At 37.1% G+C, this 24434-nt stretch overlaps 1 protein-coding gene across 1 annotated transcript in view; it reads left to right on the top strand.

Annotated features, from left to right (window-relative positions):
• Window positions 1-214: 214 nt before the first annotated feature.
• LOC136258550 (dimethyladenosine transferase 1, mitochondrial-like) overlaps window positions 215-24434 on the top strand; it is a 158502-nt gene continuing 134282 nt past the window's right edge. Inside the window, exon 1 of the mRNA XM_066051868.1 lies at window positions 215-365. The gene's annotated coding sequence lies outside the window, so the exon portion shown is untranslated. The remainder of the gene's footprint in view (window positions 366-24434) is intronic.

Genomic DNA, 24434 nt, shown 5'->3' with positions numbered 1-24434 from the left:
TCCCAGTCCAGCTGGTCCATAAGGTTAGTTACGCTAACAGTAGGGTCACGTGTGTATGTATTGGTCACAAACATTAGTAACAGTTATAATCTGAACAGCTATATAATCAAGGACAAAACTAGCTATAGTTAGAAACATTTTATTAGTGTGGCATATATACCTAAGTTAAGAGTAGTGTGACTGCTCTATTGGAATCCCTGACTGCTCTATTAGAGTATCTCGATCTTTTGCAGTAAAAAATAAGTGTCTTGCTGGGTCACATGCACTTAAGCACCTGTAATATTAATAATAGTCCTCATAAACTAGGGTTCCAGGTTTACCATGCGGGCGGGTGACCAGAAACTAAGGTTTGACTTGGTGTGGCCATAGTAAGAGTGGACATCCTCTCAAAGCTTGAGAGAGTTTTAGCCCAAAAGAATAACATTGCAAATTACGACGGCGAAAAATCGATTGAATTCAAGGTATTTCACGTTATTTTCACTAGAAGAGATGAACGAAATTTGCTGCCACTCTAGTGTTTTCTTGATTAGATCTACCCCTACACATGACTATAGTTTGTAAGTCGATTTGAAGATATCGATTTTTCGGTTTGCGGACCCTAATATAGGTATAGCAGATTTGTGATGTCAGGGATTATGATTTCCAACTTGTAAAAGTAGCTCCGTGAATTTTATTTGAAACCATGTGTATCTTGATGTGTATTAAAGCAGCGCATGCGCGACGCACTTTTTAAACGGAAATGCAATCTGCTGTAGATAGGTAGATGAAAGGACAAGACAGTTTTGTGCTCAAGCATGGGAAATAGTGTTTTAAGCAGCGTAAATAGTAACCCAACAGACTTCAGCAAGTATTTAGGCCTTTGTGAGAGATTTTGGCGAGAGAATTCAGACCGTAGATCTTGTAACAAAGCGTATCGCATTAACCGTGATTGTTCCGCGCTGTCATACTTTCGCTCATAGTACCTTCATGCCTCGTCCATACCGCTTCTTTTATAGCCGGTTCCACTTTCGAATTTTGTGGTAAGCTAGGTGTGTCACCAACAGTCTTTTACCGCTTACCGCTGCGTTGTACTGCAAGGTGGTTTAAACTTATGGTTAAAAATGGAAGATACTTAGTCGTATCTTCAAGCAACAGTTCCTGTTTTGCTCTAATATTTCCTCTGGTTCTCTCTGTTAAATGGCAAGGAATAGGTTTATCACAGTTAAAAGGATAGAATAAGTTTACGAAGAAAGTAAAGTGGATTAAAGTAATTTTTGGGCCGTTTTTTCACTTTCAATCTCCTTTAATTTTGCACATAACTTCCTTGAGGGTTGGTACCATCCTAGTTCCCTTGATTACTTACTTGAGTTCATTGTACCGAAGTTTCACAGTCGTTGGTTACAAAATTCTGTCGTTACAACAATTTGTTTCTTTTTGATGCAAGCGAAGCAAAGCGTAACGAGTAAGTTCATGACGTAATACACGGAATTCCAATAGAAATATATACGTATTTTGTGACGTCACGTTATTTCGTTTCCTATCCCTTTTAAGTACTCTGTTATCTATGCTTTTACGAAAACAATTTCAGTAAACCAGGCGCGCGCACACAGCCGGCCTTAGGCCGGCTGTTGGCATGCGCCTGATTTTAAAAAGATAGTGCAGAAAGAGATTTAATCTATTTATTCTTTACCTGGGACGATAAGATGTGAAGTTTCTGGTAGTACATAGACAGTATCTGTCCAATTTGGCACAAGGCAGCTTTATACTTAAAGAGTAAAATTTTCGTAGAAGCTTCGAAATATACCTCTTCGAAAATAACATGATATATACCGTATAGCGCCAAATTTTCGTAATAAAAAATTCTTAAAAGTACATTAGCGGTATATTTTCGTAATTATAGCTAATTTAATTGAGACGCAGACGGACTTCTAACCAGCTGAGGTGCTTGTGATAGATAACGACAATGCCAGAAGTACAGTTTTCTTCCTGCGTGAGAAGATTTCACGCAGTATACAAGGATAGCGGATGGACGCCGATTCTAGAAGAATGCTCCTTTTCCAGAGGGAGATAGGCAACACGCACGATCCATTTGCTGTAAAAGTAACAAAGAGTGAAAATATTGTTGGGCATTTTCCGAAAAAATAAGCTCAACGTGTTCGTTATTTCTGAGGAGAGGGGGATGCTCACGTGTACTAGTGCATAGTTTTCAATAGTGGCCTTCTTTTTCCCCATCGTATTTATTATTTATTATTAGCATTTTACAGTGGTATCTCTAACAGCATCATCTCTTTCTTGAATCTTCAAATTGATTCTTGAGGGTTTTCCAGCTAGCGATTCCGGAATTCCGTAAATTTTACATAAAATATTCTCCGTGAATCTTCCATTGGAGAGTTGGCATAATCATTTCGCTGCCATACGAGCGATTGATCAAACAATTGGATTGTTTCTGGGGTTTCTGGAGGCAAGGAATACGATGGTGCAGTTAGTTTTCTGCTACAAATATGTTTGTGTGGAGTTTTATGCCAATTATAAGATTATTTTGCAATATAGCCTTATGTTCTCCTTGCAAGAAACGACCAAGCACATGTTAGTTACACCAAGGCGAGCATTTTTGTCCATGTAGTTTTCAATATTACTATGTTAAAAGTCAGCAAATTTGCACCACAAATAGCTCATCTCTTTGATGCACCATTTTGGTAGTTGTCAAGGAGCTGTACATTAAGAGAAAAAATAATCATATAAGCAGCTATAAATCAACAGCACAACTCCTTGCTTTGCATGCACATTGTATTTTTGAGTGGAGGTGACTGGTACAGAGTGGTTGCACTTCACCATGTGTATACTGTTTTGCCATCCGCAAGATGCTAAATGCATGCAACTATTTAGTGGCTTTCTATGGAGGTGACCTTTGTTCAGAGGGTCTTACAAGTACGGTTACACTGTGTTCCATGTATTAAGGTGTTTATAGCAGAAAACAGAAGCTCAAAATGTTATTGCAAAGCTTAGTTATAAGCTGATCGATCATCAGTAAAGAATTACAGACCTATTTCCCTTCTATGTAACACATCAAAAGTTTTAGAAATTCTTATCTACAACAAAATCATTGATCGTGTACTTAATAATGTTACTACCTGTCAGTTTGGATTCTTGCCTGGTAGGTCCACCACCCAACAACTTTTGCTATATTTGAACAGTATTTTCAAAGCTACTTCCCAAGGTCACCACTGTGCAAAAAGTGGGATATAATATGGTATTTCCAGTGGCTTATTGAATACAAATAAGCCTTAATATAAATCCTGTATTATACTCATTTTATACTTTAGTATAATCCACACTATACTATTGCATATATGGTTTCAGTTTATTTACCACATTACCTCAAATAGCTTATATCTAATATAATGCCCACACTATACCATCGCATATATGGTTTCAGTATATTTAACACATTAACTGAAGTCTTACATGAGATTGTTAGTATAATGCAGGTTATACCAAGCTTTTTTGTATTCAATAAGCCACTGGAAATACCATCTTATATCCCTCTTTTATCACAGTGCACCAAATTGACTCTATCTAGATTTTCGTAAGGCTTTTGATAGTTTCTCCCACAGCAAGCTCTTAGTTAAACTATCAAATTATGGAATAACTGGAAACCTTTGGAATTGGTTTAATAACTACCTATGTAATCGTTTTCAACATGTTAAAGTCTGCAATGTTATTTCTGATCCATTGCCAGTATTATCTGGTGTTCCCCAGGGCAGCATCCTTGGCCCCCTGCTGTTTCTAATTTATATAAATGATCTAACACTAGCTACACAGTTTTCTAATCTATTTTTGTTTGTACATGACACCAAGCTTTATAAAATAATTCTTCACCCCCTGATCATACTGATTTACAACAGGATCTAGACCAGCTATATATCTGGAGCATCGACTCTGACTTATTTTTTGGCATCAGTAAATGTATCTACTTGAGTTTTAACAACAAGACACCTACTTCCTATTCACTTGATGGTAACACACTTCCTTGGCTGTACAGTCATCGTGATTTGGGTATACAAATTTCTGACAACTTCTCCTGGGAGAATCATTACAAACATATAACTTCCAAGGCTTATAGATATCTCGGCCTCCTAAGGCGTGCTTTTAGTAACTGTCACTCTGTTAAAGCCAAAAAACCTCTATACATAACTCTTGTTCGATCTCAGTTAACTTACTGCTCTCAGCTATGGAATCCATACTTGATCAAGGACACTATTACCCTAGAAAAGATTCAGCGACAAGCAACTAAATTCATCCTTAAAGACTATGAATCTAACTATCGGACTTATCTCCTCAAACTAGATCTATTGCCTTTAATGTATACACTGGATTTCTATGAAATCATGTTTTTCATCAAAGCTCTAAAGCAGCCTTCCAACTATTTTAATATATATGATCATGTTTCTTTTAGCACTGCAAACACCAGATCATCCTCTAATAATAACCTCAACCATGTCTACACTTCTAACAATTACACCAGGAACCTCTATTTCAACAGAATATCAAGACTGTGGAATAAATTACCATCCATCGATCTAAGTCAGCCACTATCAGTCATTAAAGTCAATATCTACAAGTGTCTACATCAACACTTCACACTTCAGTTCTCAGCTGACAATCTTTGTACGTGTCATTTTTGTTGCAGATGTAGTAATTGTTATAACGTAGGTTTATCTAACAATTTCTCGGTACTTTAGTTTTGTAATTAAGTAAATTAAGTTTTAACTTTTTCGGGCTGCCAACACGGGTTGTTGGTTGACACTCAATATGTTTAGTGTGTTGTAAAGTATTACAGGTATTTGCAATTGAATTCGTCGATTTTGCAATAGAATTCGTCGATTTTGCAGTTAAATTCGTCCGTAACAAGAATGGCAGCTGGAGAAAACACGAAAACATGATGTAGCAGCTGCTACAAGAACTTGTTCAAGTAAAACAGTAGTAAACAACTCTTTATAAGGCAATAATTCTTCCTCTACAGCCTATCCAGCAACATTCCAAACTCTACTACGCCATTCGCGATGGGTGTGGTCACTCGCGAGCAAGCTAATTAACTTGTCAGACAGCTATCAACTTCGCGTACTACCAGCTCCAATTACCTTCTAGTGTCTCAAGTGTAACTCTCCATGGCATAAATAATTAATCTCTTAATGAACGGTTGGTTTCTTGGAGCCGTTTTGTTTATGACGAATTGTAATGCAAACGCGACGAATTCTATTGCAAAACCGACTAATTAAACTGCAAAACGGACGAATTCAATTGCAAAAACCTGTAATAATAATAATAAGCATTTGTTGAATTGTGCCATTTTTGGGATATTTTTTCTATGGAAAGATACGGAGAAAATTTTGCCTTTTTTAAAGGACAAAATTGCTTATAACTCCACCATCCTATAATGGATTTTTTAAAACTAAGCGTTTATGAGATCCTCAGGGAGTATTATTTATTTTCCAAAAATGTGCAGCCTCAGTTTGAGGATTAACGCACATATGAAACATGCATACAAAATGTTTTACAATATGATTGATTATGGGATTACTGATTGGTAGGGGAAAGTAATAATAATTTCAGTTGGTACTTAAAAATTTGTAATGGATGTTGTTGGATTAGGTCAGGTGGGAGTACTGCACAAGGCTATGCTAAATAAAATTATTTCCATTAATTTTAAAATTCTCCCGGAATCGCTATTCCAGCTCGACCCTTAGATATAGCAGTTGACAGTATTTCTCGGGATAATGGGCCATTTGTAGAAGGAAGCGCTACTTGCGAGGATTTCGAAGAGGCCTTGAAAAAGCGAACCGAATATTCGTAGGAAAAAAATTCGACACTATTTACGAAAATTACGAATTATTTGACTATGAAAATTTGACTCCATACGGTAGTAAACACTGAGTTTTGAATAAACATTAGGTCTCAAATGAACACTAGTACAGTAACTATTCCATAGAGTAACAATTCCATGCAATGTTTAGAAGCAAAGAAGTGAGAACATTTATCCAGTTCCTTTTCAACTCAAAAGAGAATCAAATATCAAATTTATTATAAATTGTATTTGTTTGGATTGTATATAATTGATGAATATGTTATGTTTGATTTGATGTGTAATTTTAAGGCAGTATTTCACTAAATAAAAATAACCAGAAATAATACAAAAACCTACTACCAAATTCCATTGACAAATATCTAAAACATTATGATTAATATTTTTTTAAAAACTTAGTTGCTTTATATTCAAACACTTATTGATGTATTTTATGGTACAACTGAGTAAATATCTCATCGAATCAAATGTTTCTTTCAGCTCTAGTATGATATGAGAATGCTGGTCACGTATATAAACGCTGGTCTTGTTTGCTAGCCATTATATAAGTTGCTTGGATGAAACAAACATAATTCAAGACAATACAGTACCATAGATTCCCTAAAATTTCGGAATCTCTAAATATTCGGCACTCCCAGTGCTTTGAACGCAATGTGCTCTAAATTTCGGCAAGCGCAGGAAAGTTTCTGATTATAAGCGCGCTAATTTTTCGGCACTTGGAGCACTAGTTGACGAAGGTCTCTGGACTGAGTACTGAGGATTCCCAGTGATCTCACACAATATGCTACCTCGATGCTGGATGAAGCACCAAGTGTGAAATTGTTCAGGGAACGTGCTCAACGATATCATCGTGTGACATGGCTACCGCAACACGCGATCTTCGTTTCTGTTCACAGAATAAAATCTCTCCTAGCCCCACATCTCCTTGTAACATGATACACCCTCAGATAACACTTTGTTAAGCCATGAAACACTTCATGCAGCATCTGACGTATTATTATTATTATTATTACTAGGACCGCGTCACATACAACCAAGTACATACACCAACGTTGCAACCTACCCATTGGGCAAGTATAAACAGTGTCATAGGAAACACAAATTATCTAGGTTACAAATATTGCATAAGATACACTACCAACAGTTATCACTCCAAATTCCTCATTATTACTTACCAAAAACACGACCAACAAGACAATACCACCATCTTCACTATATTTTACCTACCTCATCCACCACAGCATACCACAACTGCTATTTCTCAAGAACAATAAACGAGTGGAACATACTACCAACTGACACAATTGAAATTGCAGATACTGATCTATTTACAGCTAGACTACAATCATATTATTGTACCTAATGTATTTGTTTATGTGATTCCTGAGCACACCAGCAGGGCTGACTGCTCAGTAAACAATAATAATAATAATAATAATAATAATAAAACACTCAGAGCAGTGTGCGTGTACCTGTGGAAATGATACATATGCATACGTACACAGGCAAGGGAGTTTAACTGGCATCAGAAAACCACAATACTAAAACACAACCTACACAAAAAAACCAAGTTAAGTTAGCTATATTGAAAGTAACTATATATTGTAGGTGTGACGTGTCTCTGAAGATGACTCAGCAGTGAAGTGAGCCTATGCAGAATAAGGGATATTGTGAAGGCACAATTAGTAATTGATCCCAATCAAGCCAATATGGCACAACAGACTCTGTTGTAACTAGAGGCCACTGATGATGTACCTGTATATCAGCGGTGTGGCATTGGCACAGTGATCACAGTCTATAATATTATGCATACAGCCATGCACAACATACAGGAGATAGTTACACATTGTTGTATATGCAGCACTGCATCGGCTTCTTGTTTAGCTATTACAGACTTACAGTAGACTAGTAGTTAAGCCGAGTGGAAAATAATTCCAGCCGCCAGCAAGCCAGATGAAGGATGAAGATGTAGACCTATAATACAACTACCGGTACAAGTATTACATTACTCATTACCTTGTTGTTTCAGCTGGTTGTTTATGAGCGCATCAGCTGGTATCCCAACTGGTCATCAGCTGGTCTTTCACTGCATGACGCCTGGAGCGCATATCCTGTACACAAAATACACAGTTACAAACATTTAAACATACTTGTAATGTTGTTGCTTACCAGTAAAGTGGCGCCTGGCCTCTCCGCGGACGTTTACTAATCTTTTCGTTCGAGCGTGGTGCCGGGCGTTATATAGAATTACACGTACGGTAAAGTCATCAGCACGAACAAGCGTACTTATTATACGGTTGTGCCTTCATTCACAGGCGAATCTATCCCCGCTTAGTTCATGTCTCTAGGCCTCTTAGTTTTCTCAAACATTATTTATTATTTATTTATTCATTCATTCATTATTAATGACGTAATTTTAACCGCATTTCGTATTATTCTTACTACTTGGTTGTATAATTAAATACAGAGAAAAAGGCATAATGCCTGTGAGTCCTGCTCATTACAATAAACAATTACATTAAGAATAAAAGTTATCAATCAAAATTTTAAAATTGTCAGTAGAATTAGACAACACTACATAATTGGGTAAATTATTCCATGAATTGATGGTTCTTACTGAAAAGAATTTGCTGCGAACATTCTTTTGGGCATAAGGTTTAAAAGGTTTGAAGTCATGTTCCCTTGTGGCACTTGACAAATTCAGGTGGAAAAATAATTCAGGTTGAAGATTAACATTCCCTTGTAAGATATTATATACCATAATCATGTCAGCACGATGCCTTCGATATGACAATGTAGGAAGCTTGAGGGTAACCAGACGTTCATCATACTCTAAACTGGACAGACCCTGAACACATTTAGTGGCTCTTCTTTGCACTTTCTCCATCCTGTCACAATCTCCAATATAATTGGGTCCCCATACAACATTAGCATATTCAAGGTGAGGTCTTACCAGAGCCTTGTAGAGTATTGGAAGAGTCTTTCCATTTAGAGTGTTACATGATTATTTGATTAATCCCAATACACGATTGGCTTTGTTTATAGCAGAGGTTGCTTGGCTATGGAACTTTAAGCTAGAATCCACTATTATTCCTAAGTCTTTATGTTCTGATACTACCTGTAGGGGTTGTCCATCCTTATAATATGTATGACATGGGTTAGAGTTACCCAGATGCATAACAAATGTCTTAGCAATGTTGAAATTCAGCAACATTGTCACGAGATAGTTTATTGATTGTGGTTTCTATTTTATTACTTGTTGAAATCCTTAACTGATATTACGTCTGGGTGATTGTATTCAAAAAGCGATGTAGTAATGATCTCTCCTGGATAATGTAGGCAATCATAGTATATAGCGCTGCGGCCAAGTGTGCATGTATTGTGGTATTGTCAGCTACACCTCAAGGCATTCCTGTTGGTCCCTGCAGAGAGAAATTCAGAAAGTAAGCAGTAAATGGATCGCAAATAACATAGCCATGAAGCATGCAGACTGTATTAGGGATAGATCCCTAAAAATTCGACAATATCACCGTGTTGGTGAATTTTTTCCTAGTTGTTTGGCCAGACACAAACGGAAGTACTTTATTTCTGCCGAATGTTTAGGGAATATACGGTACATACATTTAAGCACCAACAAGGAACACAACAATTAATATTCAGTAAACTATTGCCAGGTACCTAACCAATACTGCTAAGATACCATGAAGGAATTATGAGGCTGGTTTAGGGGTGATTTTGTAGCCAGAAAAGCCCAAAACTTCTATTGATAGACATTAGTGTAGATAAGTATGACAACAGTACTGTGGATAAATCCTAATCACTTGCATGCATTTATTTTCAACAAAAAGGCATTCTAGCTTCATACCTGAAACATAATATTGGAATGTTTGTGTTGTAAAAATGGAAAATTATCAGTTTGGCTTAATAAGTCTTGACTGGGAAAGCTACTCATTAGAAATACACAGAATTTCTTCTGTACCTGTTGTTGCAATTTTGACTCTTCTTTACTGGTACTAGCTTCTTCATTAATGGGCTCTATATCATCACCAATTTTTGATTTCAAGGGTACAGATACTTCTTCAGTTTCTGATGTAAAGGCTATAGCAACTTCTTCAGTTTCTGATGTCACAGGTATAATAAATTCTTCAGCTTCTGATGTCAAGGCTAAAACAGCCTCTTCTATATGCTCATCTTCATGAGAACCTGACAGATCATTCTGTTGGAAATTACTTGCCACATTCTGACTAGCGGCACAATCATCCTACAGCAATAAGATATGCAGGTCATGCACAGTACACTGCTACCACAATAAAAGATGACTTTAGCACCAACCAACACTAAACAATAAAAAATGGAAATTCAGAAAAGACACAAAATTAAATAAATTCAATTCAAAATTCTTGAGAACACATTATACAGTCAGAATGATTCATATTAGTTGGTGAGTAAAATCAAACACATATGCAAAGCTTATGACAGAAAAATTAAGCCTTGTCAACTTGATTAGTTGTTTCATGCACTCAACCGACTTGCCTTTTTGATAGGCTGATATATTAAATTATGAAATGAAACCAGAAATTTTGAACACAAGCCTCCTATTCTTCTAATGCATCTGACAAACCTAGCTGAGAAACACACCATGCATGGCTACCATTGGGCAGCTACATCCTTACTTGCATTAGTCCCAATTTCTTTAATATTTTATTTAACCCACCAACCCTATACTCTTGAGTCTTGAGGTTTTTGCCCATGAAACAACCTATCAAATTAAAGTTACCTTACTATACAGTAGTATCTCCTTGCTTTCCTCTTTTGGTGTAACAACAAAAGAAATGTTAGATTCCCACAAAGCAAGGATATGCTCAAGTGAATGATATTTCTCCTGAAACTCTGCCATGCCACAAACAGAAGCAGCAGTAGCCAATTTCTGTCCCAAATCAATAATCTTGCGATACTTACGACTTCTTGAGAGAGTAGTGATAAAAATTTGCTTATTTGGAAGGAGCTGAGTCTGAAGTACATCATGAGAACTTTCATTTGAGACCATAGCAAAATCATCAGTTGTTGGGAGATTATCAGAAACATCTTGATAGCACTTTGTCCACTTTTCCTTTACCATCTGCACTTCAAATGGCTCAAGTTCTTGGCTTGCTCATGCCAGGGCCGCCCAGAGAAATTAAGGGACCCAGGGCAAAGAGTTAAAGTGGGGCCCTTCACCCAAGCTGTAAGTTGAAGACCAAAAAAAAAAAAAAAAAGGCCACAACCTACTGACAATGACAATAACTACCCATCACCAACCATATCTCCTTATCTATAAGCTTGCTACACTGCTCCTCTGAAGAATACTGTGACTGCTCTATTACAGTATTTAGATCTGACTGTTCTATTAGAGTATATCGATCTTTTAAACAGGTATTCAGGGGGCTGGGGCCCAGGGCAAAATGCCCCAGTTGCCCCCCCCTGTGGGCGGCCCTGGCTCATGCAGCAAAAATATGGTACACTTAAATTGGTTGTCATCAACATTTGTGGAGATGGCCCTTGTATTTTACATTAAAGTGGCTTGAATCTTTGACACTGACAGAGTATGCCACTTTAGAAGCTAAATTAAACTACTCTGTAATACGATTGGCTGCATAAGATGTGCAAATAGAGTTGACCAATGAAATTCCTGGTATTTCAGAACCATTGCTAGAAGGTGTTGTAAATTCTTCTTGAAATGCAACATGTTAGTACTCTTCAGTACAAGCTAGTGATATGCAAAAGCAAATTTTGAAACATCTCTGATAGCTTGTCAGAGTGATGGACAACTTGTTTAAGCTTACTGTGGCTGCTCTCCAAATGATTATTAGTCATGTTGCCATAATGGGAAAAGGTATCTTGCTTAAAAGACACCCACATGTTCTGACATGAATCCCAAGTTTTGAGGAAATAGGCTTTAAAATCTGAGTTTACAAGTTGAAACAATTCTTCCTTTAAGGAATCATATGTTGACTAATCTCCAGCATGAACAAGCTGCCGTTAAACATTCCTAACAGCATCACGATCATCTTTTGGAACTTCAAAATCGCAAACTTTTTTGAAAAAGCATTTGATCACATGGAATTGACAAAAAAGAACGGTGGCATCTGGAAATTCCACCTTTAGAAATTTCCATTCTGTGAAATCTTTGTTGATGATTATTACAAACACTTTGACCAGAACGGATTTCACCCTTTTAATGACTGAAGGATGCTTTATATGTGATTGTAATCTTCAGAACTGGTGGCAGCATAGTAGACTACCTGGCCATGACCATGACCATCTTCAACCATTAGGGCATACAGGGCCAGGCTTGTTAACACAATATGTGCCATCAATCATCAATATTTCAGGAAACTTTTTAAACCATTCTCCCATTATGCCACTTTGGTAATACAGGATGGCAAGCTCATTTTTTTTCAGTTACAATTACTCCACCTTTGGCATTAGGGTCACTTTGCAATACAGTTAACAGCTTCTCAATTGTCATTTGGGCATCAGTTCTTTCCTGTCTTTCCAATTCTTTAACCTTTAGCTTCATGTTTTGGATGTATTTCAAAGTTAAAAGCTTTCCAAATTTGGCTTTAATGTGTTCTTTAAAATGTTTGTTGCTTTGCTGAAGTTTGATAAGTGAATTGACCTCAACTTGTTCTTCCTCGGTTAAATGACGATGAGATGGGTAGTGTTTCAGCACCTCTTTTCCCAAATGATGATGATGCTGCAACTCACGATTGCAAACAACAAGTTTATCCGTAATCCTATCATATGAAGTAACAATGGTAGCATTACATCCTGTGGTGAAGTATTGCTGATTTGGTCTTTCTTTCTTGCTTCTCTGTTGTGCTTTACCAAAGTGTACACAACTTCACAGCATAGTTCAAAGGTACCTTGCTGTAAGCCTCCTTTCATTAGCTTTCAAAACAGTTTAGCTATTGTAGACATGTAAAGGGTGACAAATTTCTCATGCAATGTTTTCAAAGCATTATCAAATTCTTCAAAGCTATCAAATTGCTTTCCAACACTGCACACTTTTAGCTCCTCCATCAGTACATGGACAACTCTCAGGAGTTGGGATGGCTTACCCCACCACACTTTTCATCTTTCTCACACATTCGTCACACTAAAGTAAGTAGACATATGGCACAAGTACTTTGTCTCATCTGATTCGGAACACGTGAGTGATTCCCTGGTTTGTCGGTGGTGATAAGCTGTTGTGCCAGCTTGTGACACCGATCTGTGGCAATAGGCATTTTAACCATCATTATTGCCACTTATTTTCTGGTTCCAATAGCGTCATCCTATAATGTAACAGACAGGCATTGCTGAAAAGAATTAAGGCTAAATGGCTCTGCAACCTTTTCAGTATAACTATTAAAATTTATTACATTAAAAATGAAGTGAGGATCCAAGTGACAAAAGGTAGTGGGTGAGACAAGAAATAAATGGTGGTATTACAACATAGCTCAGTGGGATAATCCCTACATTGGCATCTTATAACAATCATTGTGTTCAATGTCAACATGGGGATTTTCCCATCAAGCTATGCTCTAGTACTTTCATTACTTTTATCTCTTGTTTCACTACTTTTCATTGCTTGAATCTCTAATTTTGTGATGTTTTTGTTTGTTAAGGCATACAGCTACCATATAGCTCAAAGTTTTCAGAGACAAAAAAAATTCGTGATTTTCATGATGGCTATTGTAATTACAAAAATTTGTTTGTAGTTGATACATCATATAAATGATTTGCTACATCAAGTAATTAGTTATACGTGATTGTGGAGGTGCCAAGCTAGTGTTAAAACAAAAAGAGTTTGTACAAGTTCTTTAAGCGTAAATAACCCCTTCCTAACCTAAATGGTCCTCAAAGTGGGTTCCACCTTCAACTATTAAGGCTGCAAGTGATAGGGTATCAGCTGTGTTGTCAACAGCAAGTGGAAGTAGTTGCACATTAGATGGAAGGAAACAAGGACCGTACAGTAAGCAGCTGTCAGGAATTGACAAGGCTACAATTGACATTATTATGCTGTATCTCACAGAACTGTTGCAATGATAAGGCATTTTAAAGATGAGTTTCCAAACTTGAGGTGGAACACCATTAATTACTGGAACACAATTACTGACAACATGAAGAAAGCACGTGGTGAAGGAAATTTAGAGCCAATCACAATGATATAGGGTGAAAAAACTGGAATACCTTGAATACTTACAGATGAGCTGAGCAAACAATTACAGTCCTACATACACATGTTAAGAGTTGGCGCAGGGGGAGTAAACACACAAGTTGTAATTCTGCTGCTACAGGTATGCTCCAGAAAAGAGATCCAGAATTGTTGGAAAGCATCGGAGAGCTGAAGAAAAGCTGGGCTAAATATTATTAAGATAAATTATGTGAAGAGGAAGACTAAAACTAAAGTAAGGTTTACTATAAGCAATTTTGAAGCTGTCAAAGGCAAGTTTTTGCTAGACATTAAAAGGGTTAAAATGATTGAAGAAATACCTGATGAGCTGGTAATCAATTGGGACCAAACTGGGATAAAGTTTCTCTGTGGACGATGGTTGAGAAGGGATCCAAGGGAGGGAGTAATGACAAGAGGAAGATCACTGCGGTGTTTGCAGACTTTCTGCCAGTTCATCTAGTTTATGAAAGAACGGCATCTCAGTGTTATCCCAGTGGAGTTAATTTCCTGCATGTTGGTTCATGTCTGCCATACCTAACCACTGGTGCAATGTAGAGACTATGTTCCTTTACATCATCAAGATCATTATACCATACTTGCAGTAAAACAAGGACTTATCTGATGACTATAGTCTTCACTTGTGATATTTGATGAACTCAAAGGCCAAACCACAAAGGAATTCTTATCCTGACTTGACAAAAACAGTAAACTACTGTATAATGTGTGTAATGGTGCCTCCAAACTGCATGGATCAGTTGCAACTACTTAAAGTGAGCTTCAATAAACCTGTGACAGATTTTCTAAGGACACATTTTCGTGATTGGTATACCAAGAAAATCTTCACTCAGTTGGATGACAGAGAACTGGTAACTCCACTATTAATCTTGTTGATCTTAGGCTGAGTATCATGAAGCCTATTGGAGCACGTGGGTGATTGAATTATACTGCTATTGTAAAAGATTATCCACAAAATATAATAAATGGTTTTAATAATTTTGAAATCATAAGACAATGAATATTTTAAATGTATGAATACAGAAAAGATTACACAATCATTATGCTGTTAAACTGATGAGCTGTAGCCCATTGTAGGGTTATTAGTATTGATCTGGAATTAAAGTGAATTTTTGATTTTTAAAGCAAGTGACTAAATTTGATTGTATTTAATGTTGACAGCAGATGAATTAATATTAAATACCAATGTAGTAACAACTGTAATAGCAAAGAAGCACAATCCAGTCCTCCCACTTACTTGTGAAATGGCTTAATATAGTTACCTTAGCCAGCATCAAACAAAATACAAATAAGGTGTTGTGTTTCTTTATGAACTGTGCTACAGACTGATGGACATTCACTTCTTTGGGTTTACATCCCACAATATTAGCAAAATAGCTACAATCCAGTGATTACCACGATCATTTATGACATGCACCAGTTCTTTCAGGATAATGGATGATTTCTTTGACTGCACCAGCATCAATTGTAGTCCCCTCAAAGAAGAAAGCCGTACTTTAATAATTTGACAAGCTTTGTTTCAGACAACTTTTCTGCATTTAGGATACTCGTCTCAAGGTGTATTTCTAAAATTTTGGTCTGATCAGCTAATCTTTCTCTGGTGAATCAGTCTTGGAGTCAGTGACAATAATGCTTAATGCAGGAATTACCGACTGCATGGCTTTGTGTAAATGGACTCCAATAGTATTCGTGTGGGAGTTTATTTTCTGTCTAATTCAGTACCTTCAACCGACAGTAAATACACTTCTTTTTCCAGGCTACCCATACAAATATTTGCATAGGCTGATGTTGTTGAAAGCATTTTGTAAGTTAGAACTTGTTGCAGCCATTATAGTTCAAAGTGATAATTGTATGGGGGCCGGGATTGTTGCTGAGCTAGTTTTACTATCCTGTAGTAGTGCAGTCTAACCACAAAGTGAATCCAGCAGTTTTCCAGCCCCTTTTATGACCTTTAAATCAAGGAAGTTCTACAGTGAACAGCAGCTTGATTATCGGCCAACATTGTGCCTACTAGCTGTTAAGTACTCAGAATTTATTGTATGCTATTTAATCCAGACCCTTTTTGGAGTAGACACTGTGAAAATTGTTCATCCATATGCAAAATCAGTACATTGCTTTTCATAAATTTATAATTGGATACAGATTCTAGCACTAACAAAGCTTGCTCAAACTCTAGTTTTACCCAATGGAATGCTCAATGACTAGACATACTGATTATGTTTTTCATCAGATTTCTCCTAAAACATGTGTGGAGCAGGCGGGTAATTACCATTACACATTTCAGAGATTAAGCTGTGATGTTGTAATGACTGAAGCCTTCTCTTTGTAGATTAATGATACTATAGTTATAAGATGTTTGCTAGTGGGTCAATTGTGGTGTGGTAAAGTACAGTAAGATGCTTGACTGTAAGATAAGGACAGCTTATGGATAATGGCTAAAATGGTGGCAGACCCAGCAGCAAAAGTATACGCAGACATTAATGATAACATTAATCATTGTCAATGTGCTTAGTTCATGACACTGTAAGCCACACAGTTATATAGCTATCCTAGCTGGTTGTAGCTATCCTAGCTGGTTGTAGCTATCCTAGCTGGTTGTAGCTATCCTAACTGGTTGTAGCTATCCTAGCTGGTTGTAGCTATCCTAGCTGGTTGTAGCTATCCTAACTGGTTGTAGCTATCCTAGCTGGTTGTAGCTATCCTAGCTGGTTGTAGCTATCCTAACTGGTTGTAGCTATCCTAGCTGGTTGTAGCTATCCTAGCTGGTTGTAGCTATCCTAACTGGTTGTAGCTATCCTAGCTGGTTGTAGCTATCCTAGCTGGTTGTAGCTATCCTAGCTGGTTGTAGCTATCCTAGCTGGTTGTAGCTATCCTAGCTGGTTGTAGCTATCCTAGCTGGTTGTAGCTATCCTAGCTGGTTGTAGCTATCCTAACTGGTTGTAGCTATCCTAGCTGGTTGTAGCTATCCTAGCTGGTTGTAGCTATCCTAACTGGTTGTAGCTATCCTAGCTGGTTGTAGCTATCCTAGCTGGTTGTAGCTATCCTAGCTGGTTGTAGCTATCCTAGCTGGTTGTAGCTATCCTAACTGGTTGTAGCTATCCTAGCTGGTTGTAGTTATCCTAGCTGGTTGTAGCTATCCTAACTGGTTGTAGCTATCCTAACTGGTTGTAGCTATCCTAGCTGGTTGTAGTTATCCTAGCTGGTTGTAGCTATCCTAACTGGTTGTAGCTATCCTAGCTGGTTGTAGTTATCCTAGCTGGTTGTAGCTATCCTAGCTGGTTGTAGTTATCCTAGCTGGTTGTAGCTATCCTAGCTGGTTGTAGCTATCCTAGCTGGTTGTAGCTATCCTAACTGGTTGTAGCTATCCTAGCTGGTTGTAGCTATCCTAGCTGGTTGTAGCTATCCTAACTGGTTGTAGCTATCCTAGCTGGTTGTAGCTATCCTAGCTGGTTGTAGTTATCCTAGCTGGTTGTAGCTATCCTAGCTGGTTGTAGTTATCCTAGCTGGTTGTAGCTATCCTAGCTGGTTGTAGTTATCCTAGCTGGTTGTAGCTATCCTAACTGGTTGTAGCTATCCTAGCTGGTTGTAGCTATCCTAACTGGTTGTAGCTATCCTAGCTGGTTGTAGCTATCCTAGCTGGTTGTAGTTATCCTAGCTGGTTGTAGCTATCCTAGCTGGTTGTAGCTATCCTAGCTGGTTGTAGTTATCCTAGCTGGTTGTAGCTATCCTAGCTGGTTGTAGCTATCCTAACTGGTTGTAGCTATCCTAGCTGGTTGTAGTTATCCTAGCTGGTTGTAGCTATCCTAGCTGGTTGTAGCTATCCTAGCTGGTTGTAGCTATCCTAGCTGGTTGTAGCTATCCTAACTGGTTGTAGCTATCCTAGCTGGTTGTAGCTATCCTAGCTGGTTGTAGCTATCCTAACTGGTTGTAGCTATCCTAGCTGGTTGTAGCTATCCTAGCTGGTTGTAGCTATCCTAACTGGTTGTAGCTATCCTAGCTGGTTGTAGCTATCCTAGCTGGTTGTAGCTATCCTAACTGGTTGTAGCTATCCTAGCTGGTTGTAGCTATCCTAACTGGTTGTAGCTATCCTAGCTGGTTGTAGCTATCCTAGCTGGTTGTAGTTATCCTAGCTGGTTGTAGCTATCCTAGCTGGTTGTAGCTATCCTAGCTGGTTGTAGTTATCCTAGCTGGTTGTAGCTATCCTAGCTGGTTGTAGCTATCCTAACTGGTTGTAGCTATCCTAGCTGGTTGTAGTTATCCTAGCTGGTTGTAGCTATCCTAGCTGGTTGTAGCTATCCTAGCTGGTTGTAGCTATCCTAGCTGGTTGTAGCTATCCTAGCTGGTTGTAGCTATCCTAGCTGGTTGTAGCTATCCTAGCTGGTTGTAGCTATCCTAGCTGGTTGTAGCTATCCTAGCTGGTTGTAGCTATCCTAGCTGGTTGTAGCTATCCTAGCTGGTTGTAGCTATCCTAGCTGGTTGTAGCTATCCTAACTGGTTGTAGCTATCCTAGCTGGTTGTAGCTATCCTAGCTGGTTGTAGCTATCCTAGCTGGTTGTAGCTATCCTAACTGGTTGTAGCTATCCTAGCTGGTTGTAGCTATCCTAACTGGTTGTAGCTATCCTAGCTGGTTGTAGCTATCCTAGCTGGTTGTAGCTATCCTAGCTGGTTGTAGTTATCCTAGCTGGTTGTAGCTATCCTAGCTGGTTGTAGCTATCCTAACTGGTTGTAGCTATCCTAGCTGGTTGTAGCTATCCTAGCTGGTTGTAGCTATCCTAACTGGTTTTAAGCTCTTACTTCCTCACATGATACAATGGTTCAGTTTATCTATGGTGAAGTGGATAGGATGATACAAACAGTTATAGCTATGGCTACACTGTACATAATCTATTTAGCTCTTGGAATTTTAAGTAGGCTTGAGTACATTATGATTGTAAATTTACTCATTACTCTTTTTGGCAATTATTTTTTATTCACCTATTATTCCTGAAATTATTAGTGTTTTATGCCTGCAAGTAATTATAGTTTTAGCTACAGAAGAAATACATGTGACTTGTATTATTTCAGAAGTGACTCCAGGAAATACTAGAAATACATGTGACTTGTATTATTTCAGAAGTGACTCCAGGAAATACTAGAAATACATGTGACTTGTATTATTTCAGAAGTGACTCCAGGAAATACTAGAAATACATGTGACTTGTATTATTTCAGAAGTGACTCCAGGAAATACTCAAGACTAAAATATTATCTTAAGATTGGTATACTCTAATAGAGCAGTCACAAATAATTTGGGTGACTGTATTATTAGGGTATTCTATTAGTGTAACTATACACTATATCACTACCAAACTGTGTAGTGATTTTGATAATTCTTATAATTATTCCATTTATTTATTTATTTCCATTTATGTACAGACTCAGGTATGAGTATTGTCATAGTTGTAAGTGTGATAAGTAAGTAGTAAAATTAGTGTAGGTTATAAAGTCTCTCTTTGAAAGTTTGTAAATCCAGTGAACTTATCAGGTACTGGGATAAAGTATTCGATATTTTGATTGCTAGCGGAAAAAAGGAATAGGCGTATGCATTCACTCTACAGGGTAGCTTTGAAGTTTCTCAGTATGTCCTCTTAACCGTAACAGTGATGGTAACAGAATTGTACCAGTAGTTACTGTACATCTACCAAGTTGTTCATAATTTTATACATTATAAAAGTTCTCAAGGTGTTGTGTCTGCTTTCTAAAGTGGGCCATCCAAGTATACTAATCATTGTCCTTATCCAACCATTTCTACACTATTAAACACCACTACTATAATATGATACTGTGTAGTGAGGTGTATAGGATATGTGATCACTAATGACACAACTCCTGTAGTAGTTGTTGTGGTACTAGTATTACCTCATTACCAATGGTGTCATCATCACAGGAGGAATGTGACAGGTTGAGGAAAGCTGTTCAGGAAGGCAACATTAACGATATTAAAAATATATTATCAAGTGGAGTTAACGTGAATGCTGTTGTGGATCCATATGGGGTCAGTAAATTAAATAATTATTACATGGTGTATTGAGTGATAATATTATTTGTGTTGTGTATCAACTGGTGTGATGTGTTTAGAAGTGTGTGATTATATCATTAAAACTGATGTTGTAGCTAGTGTTTATTCTACGATTTCTCTTTTGGGAGTGGGGGAATCAGCTATGATCATGTGAAAGTCTTCAGTTATGATAGTTGGCTACACTCACAACTATAATAAGTTGATGCTACGCTACTTAAATACAAGGTTCCCAGTAAATACTATCCCTTGAATTAATTAACTTTTCATAAATGAAATTGTCCACACAACATGCTATAGCTTTGTTTTCATCTTGTTTTGTAACAATAAATACAGTACATTATAATTAATAATTCATCAGTTAGCCATGTTGCTATGCATAGTTAAGGAAGTGTATCACTAGCAAACCTTTTAAAACCACAAATTAAGCACAGGAGTATCTTCTTAACTGTTTTTGTAGTTTGTCTATCATGCTTTCATATGCAAATTCTCTACACAAAGCTTCATGGCTGCTTTTAATTTTTGTTTGCATACAAAGGGGATTAACTTGAAAAGATATGTCATTCCTGGTAGCTTACAAGACCTGTTACTTTGTTTTTCAGTAGTTATATATACTCCTGTTACAGCATGTAGTCTATCCCCTACTGAACAGTTTCATCTAGTTTCAGTTACTGGCCATACCCCTTCAAGGAAGCTGATAGTAGCTAAAATAACTTTTATTTAACACTGCACACATTTTCAAGTAATTGACTCCAATGTGTGTATCACTAGCAAAGGAAGCACTGGGTAGGCCTGCACCGATTATGCTAGCATAATTTGTGGCATAATAGGTAGGCAAAACCATGCCAGCATAATAGGCATAATTTTTGTGCATTAGTAATCAGAGAAGCTGAAATTCTGCCTAGTTTGCATGATGCAGAATGGGATAGTGTGCAACCATGGTAAAATTAGATTTACAGCTATGTTGTGAAGAAAAAAATTAAAATACTCTAATAGAACAGTCACCGCATGTTGGAATATCTGCACACTTTAGATTTAACACTGCAAATTTGTGCAGTGTTAAGGCCTTATTTTAGGGCCTGAGTACGTAGAAAGTTGAGCTTTAAAACAGTACATCATTATTGAATGAAGGCTGATTTTGTGTAGTCCAAAGCCTGATCACATGGGCATTGGACAGATACGCATACACTCAGACACATGTTTTTTGCCAATTGAAATCAATTTCAGGAAGCCAGGTGCACACCCAATGCCAACCTTGGCCAGCAATGGATGTGCACCTGGTTTAATAAAACAGTTGCCTGACTACTGTAGCTAGTTTGATATTTAAGGCTTCGTCATGGATGTGATTAAGATTTTTGTGATTGGGTGAAGCCAGATTGGTAGAGCATGACACATGAGTGTTGTATTGACCACGCAATGTTGTAATATCTAGGACTACAATGTGCACATAATGTACACAAATGAAGGATCTTGATGGATGTCTTTCAATACAAAATAAACTTTGATATTTATGATTGAATTATTATTCATGGTTAATGGGAATTCTTAAGGAAACTAATTAAAATTAGACTTTCTGAGATTAAATCTGAAGGTGTTTTGCTGGTTGTGCATGCTATATTGGAAAAATGTTTAAAGTAGAATTGAATTTATGATAAGAACTGATTAGAAAACTACAGAAGCTTAATCTAAAATTGATTCTGGAATATTAAATAGCCATAGAATGTTTGATACTCATACAGGGTGTATATATATACACTAGGAATTATTGTTAATATTTGATACTAAATCTTAGAGCATTTTAAGGTTGTGTTTGCAATTTTAAACCAGAGAAATTTTACGTATTCAACATTGTAATTCAATCTGATGACATTTTTTACTATTTTAAAAACAAATATATGCAGTGTAGTAGTCACTCATAATTTTAGGTGTGGTAGGGAGTCTGAGATTTTAGGAAGAATGCTCCCCCTAACAGCACTCTGACTGTAGCATCCCTTTAATATTGTCAATATGAAAGGTACCATATCAACTGAAGTACAGTATACCCCACACTGATGTGTGTTATGTTGTCAATGTGTACGTAAAAAGTTCAACACTTTGTTGCTAGATAGTTCCTGTTAATGTCATCTATTCAGGTTAATATAACACTTTCATGGGTTACGGTAAAGACGCCAGTATTCTACTTTCACATGTATTGTAGAGGGTTTGCACATGAATGTATTTCCAAAAGCACTTAGCATAATCAACCATTTATCGGATTGACTCAATTACCAGAAACGCATCAATCATTGGACAGGAGTTATACTCTGGTGCCTGCATCCATAAATGCCCAAATTTTAAAATACCCATAACTTTCTTCTAGATAAACATTAATACATCATTTTTGGACACCAAGTGGAAACTAACTTTACTTATACAGACACTTCATTACTACTTGCAAAATCATTGAAATGAAAAGTGAAATCTGTGATCACATAAAGAATTCGAATTCCACGTGAATTTTAAATTTTGCACGTCTTATTGTAGCTATAGCTATATACGTACAGGTTAGATCGTTGTCTTTATTGGAATGATGGAGTAGCCCTCGAAGATGTCTAGCCCGAGGACGAAGTCTAGCTATGAACTAAACAGAAATAGTGCATATTCTAATGATCTAAGGTGGCGGATGGTTTACCAGCATTTAAGGTTGGATTTAACATTTAAAATCATTGTTAACAACCTTGGTGTTGATATCTCTCATTCATAGAACTGTTAAGCTGTTTTTAAGGAGTCGTGATGTGTCAAAGAAAACGTATGAAGGAAATAATGTGATGAAGAAGGTGACTGAGGAATTGAAGTATTTCCTGATTCACATTGTGCTAGACAACCTTTTTCATCATGCTTTGTGAGATAAAAAAGGAAATTTTAACTACTTATAATACAGAAATAGTAGAGTCGACAATCTGTCAGACTTTACACCAATTAAATTTCTCTAGAAAGAAAATGCGTATTACTGCTATGCAGCAAGATGATTTACTGAGGAAATATTTTTCAAGTGAGATCGAATTCTACAATGCCAAAATGTTTGTGTTTTTAGATGAAACCAACACAGATCGAAGTGATGCTATACGTAAGTATGGATATGGCTGGAGAGGAAGGCCTATAGTGTCTCAGAAGTTGTTAATGAGAGGCCAACATCTTTCTATATACCATGGCTTTTATGAGCACTGCTGGCTTACTAGATTGTGTCACTGTGACTGGTGGAGTAAATGGTGATGTCTTTTATGAGTTGTCTGCTGTATCTTTTAAATCCATTTGATGGATACGACTCACAATCTATAGTAATCATGGATAATGCCTCAATTCATTCAGTGCAAGGGATTGTAGAAATGATCCAGCAAGTTGGAGCAATAGCAATTTTTCTCCCACCGTACTCATCAGATTTTAACTAAGCCTGCGCCTATTATGCCGGCGTAATTTTGAGAATAATGGGTCACCAATTTCGTGAGAATAATTCCAGAATAGTGGGATGATTACAGGCATAATTTTAGAATTATCGGATGTTCACGGGAATAATTGGTGCGGGAAGTAAGGGGTGTGTCTCCAGCTGGAAGAAAGAGTTAAGCTTCGAAGAATGATATATAGCTGACATTATTATAGGAATGCTGGCTGAAAAGAGACTGAAAAGCATCTAAAAGATTGATATACTCTGATAGAACGCTCAAATACTCTAATAGAGCAGTCAGATCATTTCATGTTAACAGTCTGCAGCCAGCATCAGGGAGATTATCTGCAATTCTGTACCTTCATGGTACACCTTATACCAGCGTATTGTTATCTTCTTCAAGTCTGTGAACATATTGATATCATTATCTACCTAACTTAGTATGTAAAGAGTAGCTGTAGCTACAGCTTTAATACACCAATAATTAAAAACTCTTAAATTATTAGCTATTCTAAGTCTGTTGTAACTACGTATGGCTACAAAATGATGTGTAAGATAGAAGCTTTGTCATTATATTGCTATTGATTAATTCTGGCAAAACTACTTAGTAGCATCTTGAAATAAGCGACAAATTGAATGAGAATTATTGTGGAATAATAGGCCAGATACAAGATTAAAAAAAAGAATGAGAGAATATTTTGGGAAATTCTTGAAGGAATAATAAGTAAAATTTTAAGCATAATAGGCTCAGGCCTAATTTTAACCCTATTAAAGAATTGTTCTCTAAGGTGAAAAAAGACCATTAAATGGTATGAGAGTAACCTGCAAAACAATGAGATGGAGTTAGAAACTATTGTACAAATTGCTTTTTGTCATGTGACTCCAGAGGATTGCTCTGGGTGGA

Source organism: Dysidea avara, chromosome 6 (genome assembly GCF_963678975.1).
Source record: "Dysidea avara chromosome 6, odDysAvar1.4, whole genome shotgun sequence".
In the NCBI taxonomy this organism is placed as follows: domain Eukaryota; kingdom Metazoa; phylum Porifera; class Demospongiae; order Dictyoceratida; family Dysideidae; genus Dysidea; species Dysidea avara.
The sequence above is the reverse complement of the archived record's forward strand: the minus strand, read 5'-3'. Positions and strand labels throughout refer to the sequence as shown.